At 36.6% G+C, this 27149-nt stretch overlaps 1 pseudogene; it reads right to left on the bottom strand.

Moving 5' to 3' along the window:
• Positions 1–525: 525 nt before the first annotated feature.
• LOC149198391 (beta-glucosidase 22-like) lies at positions 526–10469 on the bottom strand (annotated as a pseudogene).
• Positions 10470–27149: the final 16680 nt, after the last annotated feature.

Here is a 27149-nt window from a genome sequence, read left to right as displayed (position 1 = left end):
AATAAACCAGCTAGCGAGCACTAGAGTCATATTTTCTAAGAAAACGAAGATTGTCATTCAATATTTCATAATTTAAGCTCCCGTGATTTTGCTTGTGACAAACATGAAGCACCGAAGCTCCTATTTTGAAGTATACGACTCATAAAGTTTGTTTCAAATATCACTTTAAGACTAGGATGCCTCTAGAATAAAAAAATATAATATTGAACAATTTGTAAGGGTCCAAAGAACAATTTGGAGATAGCTAGTGAAATTTTAGAAAATTCCAATATGGTGATGATGATAAAGATAATGAAAAAAAGAACATCCATTAACACTTATATGATCTATCCTAACTTAAAAAACAAAAATAAAAAAACAATTGAGATTTTTTAATACATTGTTTCCTACCATAAACATCATATATTAAATGCTATAAAAGCATTTTTGGAAGTGAATATAAACATAAATATCAAATTTGTATAAGAAAATCATGCCTAAAATATACCGCATTGTTTTCATAAAATTGAGTTTCAATTCTTGGTTCTATGAGACGTTCATAGGAGTGTAGGTGTTGAGTAGAATTTGAGATTCAAGTATTGATTCCTTGCTTTCCCGCCTCTGCAGAAAACTCTTGTACCAATGAGCAGATAGTTTGGGATAACGCTTCAAATTGTCATTGAAGTCCACATAATGAAGACCAAAACGCCAAGTGTAACTACTCAAAACTTCAAAGTCATTTAAGTCCACATAATGAAGACCAAATTGCCAAGTGTAACCACTCAAAACTTCAAAGTCATCTAGGAAAGACCATATAAAGTATCCACAGATGTCTGACCCATTTCTGCCACAATGAATAAACGTTTTATTTCTGAGAGATATTCATCATTTCACAAATTCCTGCCACAATGAATAAACGTTTTATGTTTCAGAAATGGTATACCTTATTGTTGCAAGCACATACTGAAGGACCTCTTGATGGAGATCCATCCTAAATTGGTCATTCAAAGCCTCAGAAAGGGGAATAGAAGAATTATTAGGCTCTGAAAATCCTGTCCAGACATGAAAGCTGATATTGTAAGTCCAAAACAGATAATTAGATGGTCAATGATCAAAAAGTGTAGCACCAATTTGCGTATATTTTCTTGAACCTGCATAAATCTTAAGTGTACAGAGAGCTCTCATTGAGGACCTGAAAACCTAACTTGTGGTAGAGGAATAACATAAGAAGAGTGCCCACCATTTTCATGCACAATAATAGGAGTATTATGGGAACGGTCCTCAATATATTCAAGCACTGCCTGCATGCTTTGTGGTACAACTGGCATACCCAAAAATGATCTCTGCCACAAATTTCAGCATGAGGTAAATATTTTTTTGTCAGGATATAAACATACTTAGAACATACTGTTTAAAATTTATAAAAAGTTTAGTCGAATTTTTGGATTCTATTTGTCTCTCAGTTTAGAATTATGTTTCTAAATTAAGGCATAGTTTAAATCCAAAATTTCTATCGAACTGTAAAAATCTACATACTCATATTTATAAAAAGCTCCTGCTAAAAAGAAAAAGAAAACATATGATTATAATAGGACATGTGATTCTTCAAAATCTTCTTACATCAAAGCTGATGGGAATTCCATCTCATTCCACTGCATTCATCAAGCAGTACAGAACAGCCATAAAATGTTCTTAATACCAATGTTCTTGCAATGTATCACTTTTGAATTTAAAATAACATAAAACTTCAACGGATCAAAACCATTTTCCTTTATGATTTGAAGACAGTAACGTTATTCTTCATAGATTTAAGGAGGCCAAGTTGAAAGGCTGTTAGAAGATGAGATTTATTGAGTTAAATCTATTTGTGAGAATGACTCTCGTACCTGCAGTTCCAATGGACATATCTTGAGCATAGTCTCTTGACATAAGTTCACCTTTTCTTGGAACATCAAAACAATACCTGGTAACATAGTGATTGACACCAATGAAGTCCAATGACCCTTGTAACTTTTGAGCATGTTCCTTTGTAAATGAAGGTAATCGAGAACCCACTATATTCCTCATGCTCCCTGGATAGTCTCCAGAAACAAATGGGTCTAAAAGCCTGGATTTTGGAAAAAGAAATTAATTCAGGGTGGTTGTCTGCCCTCAACCAAACAAAAGTACACCTATTTGCATCCACTTCAACAATATAGCTATTAATTATTTGAATCACTATGAAAACCCCAACTGAAAAAGAGGAGAAATAACAATTGGTGAGACTGCTCTATGGTACTCAAGGTTCTGGAAACATAAGTTAACTTGAAAATTCATTGTTAAAGAAATCACTCACCAGCCCACCATAAAATCATTTTCTCTTTGAGTAGCAGCCACATCTGTGGATTTATTGGTAAGAGGTATCATCCAATGTACTAAAATTACTACGAAAACCCCAACTGAAAAAGAGGAGAAATAACAATTGGTGAGACTGCTCTATGGTACTCAAGGTTCTGGAAACATAAGTTAACTTGAAAATTCATTGTTAAAGAAATCACTCACCAGCCCACCATAAAATCATTTGCTCTTTGAGTAGCAGCCACATCTGTGGATTTATTGGTGAGAGGTATCATCCAATGTACTAAAATTACTAATCCAATCCAGCCCTTTTGCTTTTCCTGCATTCATCGAGAAATTTATAAAATCTCATAGAATGAATGGAGATGAACATAGATCAAAGAGGAAAAGAACCCGATAGGTTTTCCTGTACAACTCCACAGCAGCTATATGTGATAGCAAAACATGGTGACCAACAATATATGGCTCAACAGTTGAGTTTCCAGTAGTACAATTTCCAAATGGTTGGGAACATCTTTGAGGTGGGAAAACACCGTCATCATATCCTGTAGTGCCAAAAACATTGGGCTCATTGAAAGTGGACCAATATTTCACTCGATCACCAAACTCTTTGAAACACACATCTGCATAACCTTTAAAATCCTCCCTGCATAAGATCGAAGTAGATTAGAAAACTCAGCTTCTCTAACCATAAGATTATTAATGCACCAATAAATTGATCCTTTGACTTGTGTTTCAACCCACATGGGAAGAAAAAAAAGAACAGGAGATGACATAACATGTTTACACAATCTGTGGATTTAAGAAACCTCCATAGGAATCTTACAGAGCTTGGGGCAGATCAAAGTGGTACAATGTCACATGTGGTTGAATGCCTGAGACGTGCATTGTGAAATGATTAACAGTTTTGAGGATGATAGTCACAGGAATAAAAGCAAAGTAGACAGACAAGTTTGTCAATAAATACTACCATGGGACAAAAGCTCATTTATGAGGTTATTATAGTACTCAACGCCTTTTGGTTTGATGGGTCCTTCGCTATCTGCATCAATATATGTGAAATAGTTATTTCCTACCATTTTCCATTGAGTGTTTACTAAATTCTCAGGATTAAACATGTGGTCAAAGCTCAAACAGAAATATACCAGGAATAAGCCTGGGCCATGAGATTGAAAATCTAAAGGCATCTACTCCCATCGCAGACATTAGATCAATATCCTCCTTCAAAACCCACATGAAATTTTGCATCAAGTTGATACCCAAATCATCTAGGAGTTTAACTATTGATACATTAGTATGAAAACAAAAATAATGGGGTTGGACATGCACATAAAGCTTGAGGATGGCTTACAAGTAGCCACTGCATATAGGTTGTCCTACTGACATTTATTGTTCTTAGATTTGCAGATAATAATACCTTGTAACGATGGTATTGATCAACAGCTACATCTCCCTTACCTCAATCCACAGTAATCCCTGACAATACAGTTAAACAAACAACAGCTCACTTCCAGCCTTGTCCTTGAAAGTCCCAAAGTAAAGTAAGGAACTGGGTAGAATGCAAATGAAGGGATGAATGAAGATATGTGATGAAACATACCTTCCCTGTGCGTGAAAGTGTCAAAGATGCTTGGCTTCCGGCCATCTTCTGTTGCAGCTCCTTCATACTACAGAAAACCAATTGTTATTTTGCAAAGAAACACGCTGGACAGTATTCCATATGGGCACAAACTGGAATTGACTAACAGAAACCAATTAATAGTTCACATTTGTAGCTTTGCTGACTGTTTATGTTCTATAAATACTGATAAAATGATAACCTTACAGAAAAAGAAGACATCACTTTGTAGGGTGTGTTATTTGTATTTACACAATTGATTTTTTTATTCAATCAGCTATGTTATTCTTTGTGCTTTAGCTGGGTTCCTTCATCACCGCCATCATTGGGAAATTCATTTCCCTCTTGAAGTATGAAACGAGTAGCAATTCCCAATTGATCTCACACTACCACCACAAAGAAGCTAGCAATCCTCATATACAAATCGAACCAGCCATCCTATCAAGCAATCCATGTAGTTCTCAATCTATAGCTTTGATAACCCAAAACTCAAATCTTTTATATCTAATATACACAGAAATTTTCACATTAATATGTCTGGATCTCATTCTAAGATCTTTACAGATCTGATACAGAGGTAAACCAGATTTTTCATACCATGACAAGCAATATTAGCAAGTCTTGGAGACTTTCTTATGTAATGTCTCCTCCTTATTTGATATTGTTGCTTTAGTATGGTTTGATATAGAAACTTAATTGCAGATATGGGTCTCCTGATCTCTTGCAAACATTCTAATCTGATGATTATTATAGCTATGCATCCCACGAATACTATGGAGATTTTAACTGCAAACCTTCTGATTAAATATAGGAATATTATCATACAAGTTTCTGCTCTTATGCAGAAATTGGAAGTATAAGCCTTCTCATCTTTAGGAAGGCTTTTGTATGAACAACTTTTCTACTCCTCTATAAACAATAATATACCATAGTGAAATGCTACAATGGTCCGATGAATAAAGGCCTGAAGCCATAGACAGTTTCTTTGCACCTGATACAATGATTGTATATACCTATTGCTATACACAGAATATAGTAAGCTACTACCGTTCGTTCCATGCACAAATTATGACAATTTTCATGTATACCATAGAAACTATTATATAGGTCAGTTGTAGAAAGAACAATCTATTTTGAGTGAGTATCCAGAAAATTTTGACGTATACCAATCTTAGTCCTGTTGAAAAGAATTCAAAATATTTGTGATGAGCAGTTGCTTAGGTGGTCCAATGCATGTTCTGAATGTAGGGAAGTCTGAAATTCTATTGGCATTCATTCAATGCGCTTAGGAACTTCTGCTTTTGGAAATTTTGATTGCGCTGCATTGACTTAAGCAAGGATGAAACATTATTGTTGACGTTGTAGCTGTAGTTGTTCAAATTGCTTCATATGTTCTCATAACATTGAGGTCAAATAGTCTTCACATAATCTCTGTAGCATTAGGACTGACATGGTTTGATCAATAGATAAATACCTCTAAAGGCATCCCTGCCAAATTCAAGGGCACAGTCTGCCAAGCATTTTCTGCTACTCTCTCGTCCTTGCATTGTTGTCAATGCTTCTGGAATAGAAGAAATAATTCAAAATTCATCCTCAAATTTTGAAAAAACCATTATTAATTAAATGCACCTAAAAGACCATAACAAAATACCATTATTAATCAAATGCTCCTAAGAGACCATAACAAAATCCATGTAGCTAATGGTTGAATTTACTTTTGCACCATTTCGAACAGTGATATTGGTAGGCCCTGTTTCTCTCGATTGCTGTGCAATGAGGGATCTAACTTTGCTGCCACCTAACCATGGATGTAGAGAATCTAATCAAGATAAATGCTTAGATTCTTCATTTTACTCCCCAATACCCACTACTCACAAATCTACCACCGAATTTTCCATACTGAGGAATAATTGAAATTCTCGGCTTAAAGAAAGGCAGATGCTGCATGGTTAACCTCTTTCTCAATGATTACTGACGCTCCATATTCATAAGCCACCTGCTATGAGGAATGGAGGATGTATTTTACTTCACATCGTTGCATGAAATTTTTAAAATCAAATCAATTCCCCATTTATTGAGCCAATCTTATTTGTAACCAATAATCAGAGGGATAGACACAAAGAATTTTCAAATAAATATACTCTGCGTTACCTGTGTCGCCTCATCATTCAATTGCTGGAACCCTGCACTCACCGTACATTCCTTCAACCTGTTTAAACCCTCTTCCATATATATATATATATATATATATATATATATATATATATATATATATATATATATATATATATACACGAAAGCTAATATGGATCTACGATTCTATACTATTTTAACTTGCAGAGTTGTAACCTGTAGAATTGAGATAAAAATGAACGTCAACAATTCATATAGAGCAACCAACCTGGAGCTGAGGGGTTTGCCATGGCAGAATTAGCACTACGAATTTTGTTGATCCTTTATTAATATGGAATCAATAGAATTTTCATCAGAGTAGACTACTTTGATCCAAAACACCCAAAAGAACATAATAAACCCTGAACACGTCAAATATAAATGAGGAGCACAATTCCTAAGAAGAATAATGATAAGTTGTACTATGACTCCTCAGATACTAGGAGAATAACTCCTGATACCCAAAAGATTGCAATATCAAATGATCATAGACAATTGTGCATGTCAATGATCATAATAATATCATATATTTACACCAAATATATACTAATTCTCAGCCATTACTAGTGTAGTTCCAGTTCCAGGACTCCTTAAATTCACTGGAGGGCCATAACAATTACCTCCCTTCTAGGAATGCTTCATTCCGAAAGCATAAGATCCAAATTACTCAAAAATTTCTACCAAATTTTATCATAATCTTATCAAAATTCCCCTTATTTTCTACTCTAAATTTCCAACCTAGGTTTTAAAGACTAACCAATTTTGGATTATAAAAAAGAATGCAGTTACAAACCCTACCTTCTGCAGTGTTACGGGGACAAATGAGTAAGCAGCGAAAAGGAGATGATAAAAAGCAGAGGCCTGAAACATGCCACAGTCACAGCACAGCGCAGTATTGAACAGAGGATGTAAATCTTAAACACTTGCTGCCAACATCACCGTGTAAGAAGATTGTATATTTCTTTGCTACCAAATTCTATAATTCATTCCTTTCTCGATTAATATAGTCTTCGAATTTTTTTATCCGGACAGGGCTTCTCCAGTATAATCTCGTGCTTAATATATGGTGTGGATTCATGTAGTTTGTTGTTCACTTTAAACTATTCATGCACAACGCTTTTTGAGGCTGTAGAAGAATTATTTGCGCAGATATTATCAGTTATGGGAGCTTTTAGTGGCACACATAAATGCCACAACATTTTTCCCGGAAAACACACCATCTTGCCTACAGTTAGGATTCAATACGGGGCAATGCGTTGATTTCTAAAATATGCTAAAACCATTGGAGAAAACTTTCTTCTCACTAGTTAAATAGTTTTGGTATCAAAGCATTTGCATCCTGGAAATGCAAAGCCGGAAGCAGAGATCCATGACCCATAGTTAAATAGTTTTGGTATCAAAGCATTTGCATCCTGGAAATGCAAAGCCGAAAGCAGAGATCCATAACCCATAGGACATAGGACAGGTGTTAAAACATATAGTTTCGGAATCAAAGCACTTGCATCCTGGGAGTGCCAAGCTCAGAACAGAGATCCATGACCCATGGATCAGAGATTAAGACATGATTTTGGTATCAAAGCATTTGCATCATGGAAATGTGAAGACGGGAACCGAGATCTATTAGCCACAGGTCGGATGACCATGTGAAAATAACTGTGAAGGAGGGGCAAAAATTAACTCACCAGTGTTTATTAGAGTTTCTCTGGCAACGTTGGACGAGGAGACAAGAGGGAGTAAAGGCAGAAACCAGAAAAATATTCAGTCACAGCAAGACACAGATTTGAACATAGGATATACATTGTAAACTCCTGCCGCCGACATTATGGTGCAAAAAGACAATTTCTTTGTAAATCATTCTTCTCCAATTAGTAGTTAATAATCCTGGAGTATTAAACTACCCCAGGGTTTTCTCCACTTATAATCCTGTGCTTAATTATAGACTGGATTTGTTTATTTTTTTGTTACGTTTTTACTGTTCATGCATGGGTTTTGTTACTGTTTTAGAAGAGTTTTTGGCTCAGATATTGCTGGATGCAATGGCTTGTAATGGCACAGCCACAGATAAATGTCAGAGTATTTCCCCAAGAGAGCACACCGTTTTGCCCACAATTATTCTATTATAAGTGGAAATAACATTCAGATTGGGGCATTGTCTTCATTTTTAAAATATATTTAAACCATTTTGAGACAATTTTCTTCACCTTGGTTAAAACAGATAATTTTGGCATCGAAGCATTTATACCTTTGAAGTGCAAAGCTCGGATCAGAGATCCATAACCCACATGTCAGAGAGCCATGTGAAAATAACTGGAAAGAACTTAGAAGTAAGAAACCTTAACTCTGCCGTATTAATCGGAGTTTCTCAGATGACAATGGGTGCAGAGAGGAGGAAACCGCGACAAGGAGATAGAGAAAAGGCGGAAGCCAGAAAGATGCAGCACTGAACAGAGGACGTACATTGTATACCCTTGCCACATAGAGAAAATGCAGAAGCCAGAAGGATGCTTCAGTCACAACAAGATGCGGCACTAAACAGAGGATGTACATTGTATACCCTTGCCACATAGAGAAAAGGCAGGAGCCAGAAGGATGCTTCAGTCACAGCAAGATACAGCACTGAACAGAGGATGTACATTGTAAACCCTTGCCACCAAAATTAAGGTGCAAGAAGACTGTCTATTTCTCTGGAACTAAACTCTGAAATCATTCTTCTCTCCATTATTATTGTCCCAGAGTTTGTAATCATGTAAGGATTTTCTCCACTTATAATCTTATACTTATTTTATACTGTGGTTGATTTGCTTTCCTATTACGTTATCACTGTTCATGGAGAGTTTCTGTTATTTTTTTAACAAAGTTTTTCGCTCAGATAATGTTGGTTGTAACAGCTTTAATGGTACATCACAGCATTCCTTTTAAGAAAATACACCGTTTGCCTACAGTGATTCTATAATACATATGGAAATAGCATTCAGTTTGGGCAATGTCCTGATTTCTAAAATCTGTTAAAACCATTAGATATTTGTTACCCTTACTAACTAAAAATTGTTATTACTGTACAGGGAGAAAAAATTGAAGCCCTTGCCAGTATGGTTAAGAATCAAGGTCTCATTTACACTGGCAGAAGTAAAGGCGTCGAAGCGTTGGTGACCTGAAAATAGAAATTTCCAAAGCTGTGGGACTGATGTTATGGAACTTGTCAACCACATTTATAAGAACAAGTTCAATTGAAAGATCAACCGAAACATATGTAATGAATTGCAGCAGATACTGGAACTATTGTTGTATCATCATAGCATTAGTGACTTTGGCGTATTTTCAAAATCTAATATGAAAATAAATCATGTTTCTTGAGTAAGAATGTTTTCCGGAACTTTAGTAGATGATAACGCTATTCTTGGGGGATTTTAGACCTTGAAATGATGATGAATCCGACGATGTTGTGGTGTGTCAAATGATGTGGGATTCCGAACTAGAGTAAGAAGCTTGTCTGTATATACATCAATTTCTAATTTAATTTATCATTAAAAGAAATAAAACATGTAAACCGAAAATCGATTGAAATAAAACAGTAACCATTGATTACATATACGGAATTTTGGAATACCCAAGGTAACCCTTTTTCCCCTTTTTTGTTCTTTTTCTTTTATACATAAATCAAGCATGATGGTCCCATAGCAAAAAATTCATGGTATCCTTTTCTACCTCCGACGCATTCTTGGAGGGGAAGTATCATCTTTATACAGTAATCTACATCAAAATGTATAAAGATACAACCAAACGCTGTACAATTAACTGGCGAGTCCTGGCCACAGAGCAGACTAATGAACTCTAATGGCATTAACTTACAACTACCATTCAGGTCCATGCTGGATCTGCGAGTGCCTTGCGCCCCCTCTGAGAGCAGAAGCTCTATACAAAAGAAAATAAAAAATTGATAGTATAATTCAAGAAAAAAAGGCTGATCTCTGTACAGATATAACCCTGCCCCAGAAAAGCTGGTCCCTGTACATTTACAACAACCTCCCAAAATAGCAGACCTCTTATTACAAAACCTTTGAAATGTTGGCTGCAATTCACAGGCTCACCTTTCCACTATTTAGTCCAGCCCAGATATAGTGCGATACAATTTTTCAGGGCAGCAGATATTGCGGGAAGAACGAATTATTTTGTACAACATTTGCCCCCTCCTTTTAAGGACCTTGGGTGATGCCAGAACTGATGCCGCTACAGCAGCAAATATCAGTCCTTTTATGGCCCCCCGTTTTGGCAGAAGCCTCACCATTTTTTCTTGGGGTCTGCTAATGCCGCTGACAGGCCCTGCCTTGAGCACACAAAAATATCCAACTTGCTTATACTCCATTACCCCGATTCGTAGTCTTCAACGGAATTCTAATGAAGCACCAAAAGAGAAGTAGTTCATGATACAAATGAGTGCGGAAGCCTTCTTATAAGCTGCAATTTTTTCTTTTCTTTTTGGTGGGATTTTTGAAGAAACTAAAACTGGAAAGGGAGTACCCAAAGCAATTTGCTACATTTTCGACTATCTGTAAAGGGGTCGGGAGCGTGTCAAATATCTGAAAGGCCATTCAAACATTTGAAAGGCCACCTTGCAAGAGCCTGAATTAACCGCTAAATTGTTCTACCGTGATCAATTCAGAGCCTGAAATACAGAAATTTAAAAAGGCTTTTGTAGATCCAAAAAATGTGGGTAAAGGGTTAGTTAATGCCAACCTGGCGGATAACAGACAGGTCGAATTCCACCCTGAGAACTTGAAATGTTTGCGCTGGCATACAAACCAAGCAGGACTGGATGCGCAAACTGGGAATTACTCCACTGGACTCTGCTTGCAAAGGCGACCTCTCAGATCTGGCAGCTTGTCAGGCATGCAAGGATAGCGGAGACCTTGTTGAGAGAGAGCTGGTAAAAATGTACACAAACTTGACAAACGTGGTAACCTCTAAGATATGCTACTATTTCACTTGTCTGCATGCCGCTGGAGTGGCTAATGAATTCGGCCCCAAAACCCAAAGCACTGCTCAGTGTGTCCTCAGGCTGCCTTTCGTCCAGACCACGTCGCGTGGCCGAGTTATGGCCTACTGTGTCATGGGTGCTGCTGCAGCCCTCCTGATCTGCGCTCTCGGGCTTCTGTATTGTTTGTGGGCGAGGAAGAGGAGTCGTAAGGTTGAGCCTAGGGGATTTGCGAGGCGGAATGAGGAACATCTGAAATCATCCGTCAGAGCTTGAGTCCAGGCAGAGCCCTTGTTGGCAGTGCGAGCCAAGCATGTGTCAGCTGCGAAACGAATGGCTCGCTGGCGGTGCGTCCGTCCCGCTTCCTCATTAACTATTCAGTTTTGGAACTGTTCAATTTTGGATCAGCGTTGGATCAACGATCACACTTCATTCAATCGTCTAACACCACAAATCCACGGTCAACAATAGGACACGGCGGCGGCTGGGGCAATTCATTTCAAAGGGAAATGCCTTACGATGTAATTAACTATGTACTGTTTTTTTTTATTTCCAGAACCTAAGAAAAACAATAATGTGATATTTTTACTTTTAATTAGGAACAGTAACAAATTAGGAAACATTTATGTTTTTGGAAACAACCATATTACGGTTGGAAAGATACAAAGACAAACAGAATGTGTCAGTTAGCAACCAACTATAGAAACTAATGATATAACCAACAGCAGTTATGTAATGAACAACTGCCTTTGTAAACAGAATTATAGAAGGAGCGGAATGAACCATTGTGGGGGTTCCGACTTCGTGAAAACAAACAAGAGCAGAGATAAGAGAGAAATAAATATTCTGAGCATTCATATATATATTGTGTTCAAACTGTGTGATGGTGCAGACAGATATATTAAACTAGACTGTTAAGCAGAGCGTGTTTCAAGTGTTGCATAAAGAAAAGCAATAACGTGCTAGAGGAAGCAACAAAGCCAAGCACACACAACCGAATTCCAGGTATGCAATATAACACACAGGCCTTATCGTTCATAAAATCACAGTTCCATATAAATAAGCTATATAGCCAATAGGTACATTACACATAAAAAATCCCTGTGTAAGTTTCCAATACATACTGTCCAAAAATAGTCAAACGACTCAGGACCACAGACACGGTCATAACCCTACAGTGAATGATAATGAATTGACACCAAGGCTCAACACCGTAATCTCAGCCAAAGAACAACGAAAGACCGACTCGAGAACAGAACAGCCTAGAGTCTGCACGTAAGTCCGACCTAGAGGGTCGAAGAAACCCAAGTAATAACTACCAAACAGCAAAGAGAAAGAGCTACCCGGGATCGCAGACTACTGAGGACATGAAGATGGCAACCGTGCACAATCCCACCTGCAAGGAAATGGGTATGGAAATGTAGTTAGGTCGGCAACATTAACAATTAAAGAAAACATAAGGAAGGAACAAGAACACAAAAAGAAGAACCCGAAGTCGAGTTTACCTTTCCACGACAACAGGACCTCCAACCAACCCAGAAGAAACACCTGCCCACGAAGGAGCCGCGACATAAGAAACAGGAAAAGGAGCATACAAATAAATATGGCATGGAACATTAACTTACCGAGTTTGCTTGCGGAATTGCTAGCTAAGAACGTCGTCACCGAACCGTCAAGAACAGAGCAGTCACCAAAACCGTTGCAGAGGAGCATGGAAGTTATAAGAGGAACAAATTGAAAATAGTAAGGAAACAAACCCCAATCATTCACAGGCATCCACGAACTGTATAGATACAGAAACCGTAAAGAGCTCCAAGGAAAACGACTAAAGCAAACCAGAATAATCACTGAGACCCTAACCGCACAGCAACGCTTCGAAACTTACCATTACAAGTAGTAAACGTCGGAGGAACAGGCAATGCCAAACATATAGCCGCAACCATCGTTAGAAGGGTAGCTGGGTATCGAACCAGTGGACCAAACCATCCAGAAACAAAGAACATTACAACCCACAAACAGCAACCAGAGGTCACAGGCTCGCAAAGCGAAAGAGGAACGACAGCAACCGTGAACGGCAGAAGTGAATAGGCGCGAAGGGTCGAGAACCCTAAGACTCCAAACCCTTGTGAAGTTTCCGAGGCAGACAGCTGTTGAGTGGAGGTGAGACCGGGGTACTACCTCATTAAAAACAAATCCTTAAGTACCGATTCCGCATTGATTCATACAATCAAACAATCAACCAACATATCATAACCTTTGCCACGGTGTGATACACATTAGCAGACGGAAATCCGGGATCACGTGGGCTGGCCCCATCAAGTGGTATCAGAGCAGTGTTTTGAGGAAGTAGGAAAAAATGGAAGCGCCAAGACGAGGACGTGGAAGAGGTGTACGCCGAGGAGCATATGAAGGATTGAGAGAACAGATCAGAGTTCTTACAGCTCGTTTGGAAGCAGTGGAGGCGGGTAGGCGAAGAGACCCGGAACTTGGAGATGACAGTGAGGAGGAAGCAGTAACTGCTACAGACGGGTCAGATGAAGAAACTCCAGAATTGAGACTGTTGCGGTCAGTTTTATTAGCCAGCAGCAAACCCAAAACAGAGATTCCACTTACAATGGCAGTCTGTCCGCAGATGTCCTGTTGGACTGGATCAGCGAACTAGATAAGTATTTTGAAAATGAGGAAGTCAGTGAGGATAGAAGAGTTAGATTCGCTGCAACTAAATTAAAGGGGCACGCCCTCTTGTGGTGGGACAGTGTCCAAGCGGACAAAAAACAGATGAACAAATTGTCGATACGAAAATGGTCAAGAATGGTGGCAAAATTGAAGGGCAGATTTCTGCCGAAAGACTACCAGGTTGAACTATATCGGTGAGTACAGAATTTGAGACAGAAGGGTATGACTGTCAAAGAGTACACAGAAGAGTTTTACCGAGTAAATTTACGTGCTGGTTATACGGATGATACTCCAGAAAAAACAGCGAGGTACGTAAATGGCTTAAGGATGGAAATATTGGATGAAATCAGTATTCTTTCTCCCCGTAATATTGAAGAAGCCTTTCAGAGTGCTGTGAAGGCTGAGGAGAAAATCAATCGAAAGCAGAATAACAGGAGAGGGAGAGGGAATGGCAGAGGACGAGGACAGTCCTACGGCAGAGGGAAAACTGCCGCAAACAGTGATGAAGGCAGCAGTTCCAAAACTTCAAGGACAGCAGAGAAAGGAGAAAGCACTAGAGGAGGTCGGTCATATCAGCGAGGACGAGGAAATGGTCACGGAAGAGGGACTAATGTCCAGTGCTACAGGTGCCATAAATGGGGGCACAGATCCTTCGAATGTCCAGAAGTTGAACAAGCAGGCCAGAGAGGAACACTTATGGCACAGCCTGAGGAAGCTGAAGCACAACCCCGGGAGGTGGAGGACATGGCGGAAACGGGGGAAGCTTTAATTTTGAATAAAGTGTTGTTAAAACCAGCCAAGGAGGTGGCTGAACCAACACAGCGGAAAGCACTATTCCGGACAGTCTGTAAATCGCATGGAAAGTGCTGCAACTTGATAATAGACAGCGGAATTACAGACAACTTAGTTGCCACCGAGATGGTGGAAAAGCTGGGACTGAAGCGGCTAAAGCACCCCACACCTTACAAGGTGTCGTGACTACAGAAAGGCCACCAGCTATTAGTGGATGAACAATGCGAGGTAGAATTTCACATTGGCAAGTACCACGACACAGTGGTCTGCGATATTATGCCAATGGACGTGTGCCATATACTGCTTGGAAGACCATGGCAGTGTGACCGGAAGGTGACACACGATGGGAAGACAAATTGTTATAAGTTTACAAAGGATGTGGTCAAACACACACTTGTACCCATCAAGGAGGAAGATACAGCAGAACCAAGCGGAACAAAGGCACTGTTAATTGGAGGAAAACAGTTTGTGAAATAGGTGGAAGAAAATGAAGTTAATTTTGCAGTTGTGAGGAGGATGAAGCCAGTGTTGCTGAACTTGGAAAAATCAGAACTGCCTAAAGAAATACAGGAGCTGTTGGAATAATTCCAAGACATTGCGGCTGATGAGTTACCTGATAAATTGCCTCCCAAAAGGAGTATCAGCCATCACATTGATTTTATACCAGGATCAAGCTTGCCAAATAAGGCAGCGTACAGAATGAGTCCAAAGGACAATGAAGAAGTACGCAAACAAGTGCAGGAGTTGTTGGATAAGGGACTAATCAGAGAAAGCCTGAGCCCCTGTGCAGTACCAACGGTGCTTGCACCTAAGAAAGGTGGAGAATGGCGAATGTGTACCGATTCGTGGGCTATAAACAAAATTACGATTCGTTACAGATTTCCCTTACCCAGAATGAACGACATGATGGACTATCTTAGCGGGGCAGATTATTTTACAAAAATAGATCTGAAGAGTGGGTACCATCAGATCAGAATTAGAGAGGGAGATGAGTGGAAAACGGTGTTCAAAACCAATGAAGGGTTGTATGAATGGCTGGTCATGCCATTCGGGTTGAGTAATGCTCCGAGTACATTTATGAGGCTGATGAACGAGATGTTGAAATAGTTTATTGGCAAGTTCGTGATAGTTTACCTGGACGATATTTTAATTTTTAGCAGAACGAAAAGAGAGCATCTTCAGCATATTCGAAAGGTATTTGAGAAGCTGCAGCAAAACAAACTGTTGATAAATTTAAAGAAATGCACTTTCTTGCAGAAAGAGCTGATCTATCTGGGATTTGTAGTTGCAGAGAACGAGTTAAAGATGGACCCAGAAAAGATTGCAGTGATTATGAGTTGGCCGTCACCAAAGAGTTTGTTTGAGGTACGTAGTTTTCACGGTCTAGCAAGTTTTTATCGAAAATTCATTAAAAATTTCAGTGAAATCTGCGCACCAATGCTAGAGACCATCAAGAAGGCCAGCCAACCTTTTTGTTGGACCAAGGAGGCAGAAAACAGTTTCCAACTTTTGAAGCGGAAAATAACAGAGAGGCCGATCTTGAGATTGCCCGATTTTAGTAAACCTTTTCAAGTTCGCTGTGATGCAAGTGGGACAGCTATTGGCGCTGTACTCAGTCAAGAGGACAAACCAGTTGCGTTTTTTAGTGAAAAACTAAATGAAAGTCGGTAGAAGTATTCGTCATATGACAAAGAGTTCTATACAGTAGTCCAAGCTTTAAAACATTGGAGACACTACCTACTAGGCAATGAGTTCGTCTTGTTTTCCGATAATTCAGCATTACAATATATAACGCAGCAGCACAAGTTGAACCACAAGCATGCCAAGTGGGTGGAATACTTGCAGAGTTTCACTTTTGTGTTAAAACACATAAGTGGGCAAGCCAACAAAGTGGCAGATGCTTTAAGCAGAAGAGCCTTGCTCTTACAGGAAAGCAGCATACAGGTGATGGGATTTGAATATCTGAAGTATTTGTACCAGATGGACGCGGACTTCAAGGAAGCTTTTGAAGCTTGCCAAAATCTCGTATTGAGGAATACAAGCCCATGGCTAGATTACAATTTACAGGAAGGATTGTTGTTTCGAGGAGGGCAGCTATGTATTTCGGACTGTTCGATGAGGGAAAATTTAGTAAGAGAAAAACATAGTGGTGGACTGGCGGGACATTTTGGTATCAACAAGACTTTGGAGCAGCTCGGACATTTTTACTATTGGCCTAAAATGAGCCGGGACGTGCAGAGATATGTAACCAGATGTAAAGTCTGCCAACTGGCAAAAGGACACAGCCAAAACACTGGATTATACACACCCCTACCTATTCCAAGCAGGCCGTGGGATTCAGTCAATATTGATTTTGTCCTAGGATTACCTAGAATGCAGCGGGGATATGATTCAGTGATGGGTGGTGGTAGACAGGTTCTCAAAGATGGCTCATTTCATTCCTTGCCGAAAAACTAGTGACGCCACGAATGTGGCACACCTGTTTTTCACAGAAGTTGTTAGATTGCATGGCTTACCCAGGACTATTGTTTCAGACAGGGATGTGAAATTCACAGGACATTTTTGGCGCACCCTGTGGAAGAAGTTGGGCACACAATTAAATTTCAGTTCTGCGTATCACCCGCAGACTGATGGACAGACAGAGGTGGTGAACAGAAGTTTGGGAAACTTATTGCGGAGTTTGACTGGAGAAAATTCACGATTATGGGATCGAGCTCTTGCCCAGGCAGAATTCGCTTATAACGATTCGCCCAATCGTAGCACCGGATTCAGCCCATTTCAGGTTTTGTATGGTATGCATCCTCGGGGAATACATGAACTGCGAGATTTGGGACAGCTAGAACGGAGAAGTGCAGATGGAGAAGATTCTGCTGAAGCAATGAGTGAACTTCATGAGAAAGTCAAATTAAAATTGCAGGAGAGCACGCAGAAATACAAACAGCACGCAGACACAAAGCGACGGGAGGTGCATTTTGATGTTGGAGACGAAGTCCTTGCGCACTTGCGCCGGGGACGTTTTCCTAAGGGCACGTATAACAAGTTGAAATACAAGAAAATCGGTCCATGTAAGATTCTGCGAAAGTTTTCAGCCAATGCTTATGAAATTCAGCTGCCACCCGACATAGACATTTCACCTATATTCAACGTGGCAAACTTGTTCCCATATCATTACCAGGCAGAAGATGATAGTATGGTACAGCCAGAACAGGACACCCAGTTAGAGAGCACTCTTTGGAAGAAGCAGTTACCTTCGGCTCGGACCCATGAAATTGAAGGGATCCTTAGCACCCAGGTAGCCAAAAAGACGCGCAAAAAGGAGTATTTGTGTTACCTCGTCAAGTGGAGAGACCGTCCAATGGAGGACAGCTCGTGGCTCGACGCGGCGCAGATTCAGAAGGTTGGTTACTCGGTGGAGAAGCTCATGGAACGGAGCCATGAGTTCTCTTTTACCCCGGGAGCATGATGCAGGAGCATCTAGTCAACAGGGTAAAGTCAGAGAGAAGGCAGACAAATTTTCCAAAGAGGACTGAGGACATGGTTTGATGGATGGGCAGTAACACTGCCTTGGTTATTTTCTTTTCTTTTACTATTGTTATTATTAACTATGTACTGTTTTTTTTTTTTTTCCAAAACCAAAGAAAAACAATAATGTGATATTTTTACTTTTAATTAGGAACAGTAACAAATTAGGAAACATTTCTGTTTTTGGAAACAACCATATTACGGTTGGAAAGATACAAAGACAAACAGAATGTGTCAGTTAGCAACCAACTATAGAAACTAATGATATAACCAACAGCAGTTATGTAATGAACAACTGCCTTTGTAAACAAAATTATAAAAGGAGCTGAATGAACCATTGTGGGGGTTCCGACTTCGTGAAAACAAACAAGAGCAGAGATAACAGAGAAATAAATATTCTGAGCATTCATATATATATTGTGTTCAAACTGTGTGATGGTGCAGACAGATATATTAAACTAGACTGTTAAGCAGAGCGTGTTTCAGGTGTTGCATAAAGAAAAGAGATAATGTGCTGGAGGAAGCAACAAAGCCAAGCGCACACAACCAAATTCCAGGTATGCAATATAACACACAAGCCTTATCGTTCATAAAATCACAGCTCCATATAAATAAGCTATATAGTGAATAGGTACATTACACATATAAAATCCCTGTGTAAGTTTCCAATACATACTGTCCAAAAATAGTAAAACGACTCAGGACCACAGACATGGTCATAACCCTACAGTGAACGATAATGAATTTACACCAAGGCTCAACACCGTAATCTCAACCAGAGAACAACGAAAGACCGACTCGAGAACAGAACAGCCTAGGGTCTGCACGTAAGTCTGACCTTGAGGGTCGAAGAAACACAAGTAATAACTACCAAACAGCAAAGAGAAAGAGCTACCCGGGATCGCAGACTGCCGAGGACATGAAGATGGCAACCATGCACAATCCCACCTGCAAGGAAATGGGTATGGAAATGTAGTTAGGTCGGAAACATTAACAATTAAAGAAAACATAAGGAAGGAACAAGAACACAAAAAGAAGAACCCGAAGTCGAGTTTACCTATCCACGGCAACAGGACCTCCAACCAACCCAGAAGAAACACTTGCCCACGAAGGAGCCGCGACATAAGAAACAGGAAAAGGAGCATACAAATAAATCTGGCATGGAACATTAACTTACCGAGTTTGCTTGCGGAATTGCTAGCTGAGAACGTCGTCACCGAACCGTCAAGAACAAAGCAGTCACCAAAACCGTTGCAGAGGAGCACGGAAGTTATAAGAGGAACAAATTGACAACAGTAAGGAAACAAACCCCAATCATTCACAAGCATCCACGAACTGTATAGATACAGAAACCGTAAAGAGCTCCAAGGAAAACGACTAAAGCAAACCAAAATAATCACTGAGACCCTAACCGCATAGCAACGCTTCGAAACTTACCATTACAAGTAGTAAACACCGAAGGAACAGGCAATGTCAAACATATAGCCGCAACCATCGTTAGAAGGGTAGCTGGGTATCGAACCAGTGGACCAAACCATCCAAAAACAGAGAACATTACAACCCACAAACAGCAACCGGAGGTCACAGGCTCGCAGAGCGAAAGAGGAACGACAGCAACCGTGAACGACAGAAGTGAATAGGCGCGAAGGGTCGAGAACCCTAAGACTCCAAACCCTTGTGAAGTTTCCGAGGCAGACAGTTGTTGAGTGGAGGTGAGACCGGGGTACTACCTCATTAAAAACAAATCCTTAAGTACCGATTCCGCATTGATTTATACAATCAAACAATCAACCAACATATCATAACCTTTGCCACTGTGTGATACACATTAGCAGACGGAAAGCCAGGATCACGTGGGTTGGCCCCATCACTATTATAAACTTTATCCATTCCATGTCAGTGTTGGGAGCAGGTCTTAATGTATTTTATCATTGGTTTACCCAAGACTGAAGGAAAGAGTGTCATCACGGTGGTAGTTGATATACTTACCAAATATGCACATTTTTGTGCATTATCTCACCCTTTAAAAGGAAATACAATTGCTATTTCATTTACGGAAACAATTCAAAAGCTACATGGAAACCAAATATTTTTGTAAGTGATAGAGATCCCATTTTCACTGGAAATTTTTGGACGGAATTATTTTCTTGCCTTGGTACTTATTAACTTATAGCTCATCTTATCATCCACAATATGAGGAGAAATTTTTTGTAGTGAACAAATGATTGGAAGGATATCTTCATTACTTTGTATCTGATACACAAACGCAATGGGTCAATTGGTTACCTCTAGTTGAATGGTGGTATAACACTTCGTTTCATATGACAACAAAAATGACCCCATTTATGAAACTTTATGGATATCATACACCGTCCATCCCATCATCTTTAAGAGAAAATTCTAAGGTTCAAGCAGTGGAAGATAACATCAAGCATCAACAACAAGTTCACCTACTCTTAAAAGATAACCTCACTCTGGAATAAAGTTAAATGAAACTATAGACATATAAACAACATAGTGAAAGAAGTTTTGATGTAGGAGACTGGGTATTTTTAAGGCTACAACCATATAAAAAATTATCCCTCAAGCAAGCTAAGAAGGATAATAAATTATCACCAAAGTATTTTAGTCCTTACAAAGTGTTGCAAAAATTGGTACCATGGCATACAAATTGGAGTTACCTGCATCTTCATGAGTACAACTATTTTTCCATGTTTCATGCTTAAATAAGGTTATTAGTGACAAGCTCTCATTTCAATCAATATTTCCAGAACTTGATGAAGAAGAAAAAATCATACTGGAGCCTGAAGCAGTCACAGAAATAAGAACCTGACAACTACGAAATCGATCAAGTTCAGAGTATCACATTAACTAGAAGAAATTATCTGTTGAAGATTCACATGGGAGGATGTGAATTTTATACATAAGCATCTAGAACTACTCAAATGTCAAGGACAACACTTTTTTAAGGAGAGGGGCATGTTAGTTCCCCATAATACTGGTGTACCCCCCTTATTTCTATTATTAGTGTATCCCCCTTATTGTTATTGTTAGTGTATTGTTATTGTTGTGCTTGTGTATCCCTCATATCATTATGGTTGTGCCCCATAGAAACCCACTATTTTTATTGTTGTGCCCTTATATTATTATTGTTATGTAAGCTCTAATTATATTGTGACCCCTTAGACTCTGATATATACCAAGGAGGTCTTGTCATTCGTATCATCCAAGATTGTTCTTTTATGTGATGTGAAGGAGGTTGCCCCTTCAAAGAGGCTAATTCTTAAGTTGTTGATCTATCTTTTCTTCTGTTTTGTGATCTGGTTGCATAACAAATTTACTATTATGACATTTTATTATTACTTTATTATTTATTATTTATTTTATTTCCTAATTCTCTCCTAAAATTTAATTCAAGATTAAATATTATTTGGTATTTATTTGAAGATTAAAATTAGGCTTATAATTCTTATGGAAAAAAATTCTTATAAGTTATATATATATTAGAAAATTGTGTTGTAAAGGTTTTAAATAATTGTTGTTTTTTTTATTTTTGTTGGACATTACAATGATATATATAAAGTAACACTATATTTTGTTTTCCTTTAAAAAAAGGCATTACAATTGTTTGAGCAAGTGAATCAATTACCTTAAAAGAAACTATAAGAAAAAAGAACAATTCCATTTCATTTGAGGAATGATGTCAAGGAGATAAAAGAGTAAATGGTATTATTGAATTCCATTCTTATGATTGGGATATAGACTATAAATAAATGGTTCAATTGAATTTCCTTCATATGATTCCTACATAGAGTGTAATTATTAAATTCTTTTCTTATGATTCCTATATAAATTGTATTACTGGTGAATCAAAGTTGAACCAATGAACATGAGTCATTTATGTTTACCCATTCAAGGGTACCTCAACACAATATGAGGTCTAATGTGTGAGGTATACATTAAAATTTAAACTATTTTTTATTTTTTTATTTGTAAGTTAAAAAGCATTTCTATTACTCACTCATAAAGAAACATATATCATGTCCAATAACATATGAGTGAAACTTTTTTCCATTTGAACAATTTCAACATGATTATTAAACCTAAAAGATAATACGCTCTATGAACATTTTATTGGAAAATTTAGAGCTATCAACACCTAGAATTATAGCAAGGTTGATAATAACATATATAACAAAAGAGAAAAGAAAGGCATCTATCTAGACAAATAATCCAATTGAATGGTATAATTTATGCCATCGTCCTCTTAGAAGGTGGCCATAATCGAGACTCTATCAATTGAATTCTTCATCTACTTTTGCATTTATCTCTTGTTTGGTTTCAAAGCATTCTACTAAAAATCTACCGATGATAGTCTTCAAAAATACAGTTTTCATTTTCATATGAAAGGAATACTTTACTTTAACTTAACAATCTTGAAAATTCAAAATGAAATTAACCCTTCAAATTGAAATGTGACTCTTCCGTTCAAATTTGATCCCTACACCTTAGTTAACCAAAATCACTCATATTCAATCATGATTGATTAATCCCCTATCATTGAACAAGAGAAACATTGTATAACATAGTATGAAGGAGATGTGTAATTCCTTCCATGCTCCAAATAAAGTTGATACATGCACCTTTCAAAACAAAAATTTAATTTAATTTAATTTAATTAAAAAACAAGTTCCCCTATAATAAAACAAAAACAAATGAATATACATATTTTGTTAGTTGTAATTAAAAGCATTGTAAAACATGAATAATTACACTCTTCCTGCTAGATTGGTTGTTAATATTACAACCTCATAAAAATATTTTACTTTCACTTTGGAAGCCATAAAATTAATATTTTGATTTCTATATTAAGTAATATAAATTTATATTAACTTTGGACATATAAAGTAATTTAAAAAAAATTGTATTTACCATATAAATTGTTTGAATATCCATATTAACTAATATATTTCAATCTAAAATGTGTTTGTTTTCATAATAGTAAATTATTTCAATGCCAAAAAGGATGAAGTAATTAAAATTAAAATAACTGAGTTAGTTTTTAATAAGAGAGAGATGTGTAATTCATTCAATTCTTCATATGAAATTGATAAGTGACATTCAAAAATATTACTAATAATAAAAAAATATTTAATGTGTGTTATAAATAAAATATTTTAAATATTAAGTAGTATAGACTACGTATTTAAAAATATATTAATAACATAAAGAAAAAATAAAATGACAATGTGATCCATAAATAAAACATTTCAATATTCATATTAAGTAAAATATTTCAATGTCAACTATGTATATATGTATATATTATATAAGAAAACTATAGAAATTCTTATGATTAAAACATTTAAAAACATTTCAATTAGTTCTACTATTTTAAAGGACAAAATAAAATTAAAATATGTATATTCGTCCCTCTTAAAATTAAAATAAAATTATCTTGATAGAAAAACAATATAGACTATGTTCATATATATATATATATATATATATGTTAAAGAAAATATTAAAATGTTGTATAGAATAAAATATCCTATGTAGATTATGAACAAAATATTTTAATATGAATTAGTATTGACGTATACTTAAAAATATATTAATAACAAAAAAACTAGTTTAATGTGAGTTGATAAAATAATTCAATGTACAGATTATGTAATCTTTATAACATTCAAAAATACAATTTAAACAATAAAAAATTGTACGATGTTTTTTGCACTGTAAAATAAGTTTGCACCTGGAGAAATTTGATCCCTCTCGGCTCATGTTACATTTGTAGTTAAGATGGATCTATAGTGGTATTTTTAAGTCAATTTTGACTAAAACCTAATAATGATTTGTTAGAATTGGAAAGCCAAAAGAGAGTTTCAAGGCATTATATCCATTTATGTATTCAAAAAAGCAATTTAAACAATGAAAAATTAAGTAATATATATCTATATATATATATATATATATATATATATATATAAAGAGACAAAACTAACTAGTATGGATGCATGCTAATTACAATTTTTTTCAATTGCAGAGAGATTACATCTCTTGAAGTGTAAGTTTTGCATTGTAAATAAGGTTTGCATCTCAAGATATTTAACTCTCTTAATACTTGGTAGATATCTATATTTGTTAATTAAGACAACTATGTTAACAATGATGGAAATGAATTTTCAATTTAAACCAGCATAGATCCATCTTAAGTACGAATCTAACATGAGAGAGGGATCAAATTTCTTCATGTGCAAACTTATTTAGAGTGCAAAATACAGTGTGTTATTTTTCATTGCTTAAATTGTTTTTTTGAATACTAAATAAGGTATATATGACAAAATAATTTTTTTAACCATCAAAACTTCTTTTTTTCCTATATATATAATTGAAAAATACAATATGTAAATTTTCATTGTTTAAATTGTATTTTTGAACTCTAAATAGAGTATATATAGGACCAAATAAGCAACCATAAAAACTTAATTTTTTCATAATATATAGATAACTTTTTTTAAATGATATATAATATATATGTAATTGACATTAAAATATTTTACTTACATTGACACATTTTATTATTAATATATTTTTAAGTATATGTCAATATTAATTTCTATTAAAATATTTTATTGATAACCCACATTGAATATATTTTTATATACCACATTAAAATATTTTATTTTAACATTTTTTTCTATATATAGATATATGTCAAGTTGAATATTTTTGAAAAGTATACAATTTAAACATCTTACTAGCATATTTTTTTTACTTCTAATTACTTTAAAACATATTGATTTTTTTTAATTATAACTGAGATTAGTTTCCTATTTAGAACATAATTTTTATTTTTATTTTTTATTTTAAAGGGGGACGGATGGAAGCACATACACATCCCCTCACACTAGGTTGTAGAATGAGTACGTTGTAGAATGATCCTCTCAACTCATACTTACACATCCCCTAATGCTCTCTAGCTAGATGAGGACCTCTATTTAGCTAGTAGATTGAAGTGAAACTTTGAAGACCTATTCCACAATTTATTTGGTAATAAGTTAAGTTCTCAAGACCTTATAATTTGTAATGGTGTAATCAAGTGGCCAAACTCCAACCAAATGACTTGTATTCATGGGATTGGAAGTAGTGTTGTAGATTATGTGATATCTGATATCCATGTTTCCAACCAAATTGTAACCTCTTAAATGATGGTGACTCTAAATTTGACCATAGACCTTTAGCTTTAACTATAGCATTTTCCATACAAAGCAACCACATGTATGAGAATTTCAAGTAAAATCCACCTATATTTTCACAAGATTAAAATGGATCTCTCCTTAAAGGATTTAGATAGAGATTTAGACCCCTTAACTTGTAAGCATAGTATTGAAGATATTTATCATAATTTTAAAATAACTCTCTCTGTTACCATTAGTAAGTCCTCTACCATTGTTTCATATAAAAAGAATAATAAAACTAACAACTCCTTTTATGATAATGATTGTAAAATTGCTAGAAAGTCAATTAGGATGCTCATAACAAAACCTTGAAGCTTGATAAGATAAGTACATACAAAGCTCTAATTCAACAAAGAAAAGATATTATATAAGTAGAATTCAAGAGCATTTATTGCACCTCTCTAAGTTTGATATTAGAAAGTTTTGGAGGAAAAATTTGATTCATAAGTTTAAATAAAACCACTTGATTCCATAGAAGAACTAGAATATTTATCGTAAAACCTCTATGAATCTCCTAATAGCATGGACACAATCTTGAATGATCCTATATAGTGTTAATGCTCATCAATGATTTTAAAGATTCCACAAGCCATTGTGAGTGTTGGTCTTCCCATCTCCAACTCTATCTTCATCATCTGAATAATCCGTCACGAGCCTTCACAAAATTTGAAAGAAAGAGAAATATTGTCCTCCTACCTCTAAAGCAAAAAGATATATATATCTCCTATTCAAGAATGGACTTCACAACCTATCATAAATTCAAACAATAGATAGGCTTGTCATGAAAAATTTCATACCTTGGTCCCATTGGCATTGTCGAGAGTAAAAAAAAATTACCCATTTATCAATTTTTATTTCTTTAAAAGTTTATGCTATTGAAAGAAAAAAAAGTCCTCCTTATAGCACATATAACCACATTCATTTATTCTTCCTACTGATTTGAGTCTTCTCTGGATCACAATCAAAAGTATTAAAGTATTGAGCCTATTATCCTATGCATAAAGGGGTGCTATATATATCTCAACTTTTATTTTTAGGCCTATTATGTATTTTAATATGCTTTCATTTTTCCTCGTTTTCACATGTCCATTTGTTATAGAAATTTTTGTGCCTTACAGCTATAAGCATGAAATGTCCATAATCTAAGGGATCCAAAGTCCCTAAACATGTTGTTCCTACCCCTAGAGGAACAAGGCTAACAAACCACAACAATTCACAGAAGTTCTCCACCAGAAACGGCTCAAAAACAAGTCAATTTAGGATCAATTCAGAGGCTCCACTAGCTGTCTGCGCTGAAATGCAGAGATTACACTGGCTAGGTGCACTGCAACGCAGGTAGAAGCACTACCAGGGTGCGCTGAGCGGGAAGTGACAAATGGAAAGTTCATTCAACGAGGTGGAAAGACCCTGGAAGCTTCTAGAATCTTCTCCAATGACACTTGCCTCAATGAATTCGACTAGTGATGAGTAAGAGGCTCTTAGTCTCCAAGTGGAAGCAAGAACTGACAGAGGGAGAGGACACTAGTCAGATCTCAAGCTGATTCATCCTCTCTCCAAACATCTATATATGGATCGCTCCTCCATGAGATCCAGGAGGCTGGAATTTTGTTATTGCAAAGAATTTCTGTTGGTTTGAGATTGGAATCATTGGGTGCTTAATGCTTTGAAGGAAGGTGAAGATAGGAATTTCATTTGCTGGGAAGGAGATGCTGGATTGGAGCCCTCTTGGTTGTATCTCCTCTTGAACCTTGTTATTCATCAATAAAGCTATCTTGGTTTCTCCTATATACTAATGTATCTTCGATGTATGATTGCATTAGTATGTTTAGTTTATTTCTAA

This window comes from Pinus tabuliformis, chromosome 2_1 (assembly GCF_031772625.1).
Source record: "Pinus tabuliformis cultivar Carrire ecotype Pingquan chromosome 2_1, CPIR1, whole genome shotgun sequence".
NCBI lineage: Eukaryota > Viridiplantae > Streptophyta > Pinopsida > Pinales > Pinaceae > Pinus > Pinus tabuliformis.
The sequence above is the reverse complement of the archived record's forward strand: the minus strand, read 5'-3'. Positions and strand labels throughout refer to the sequence as shown.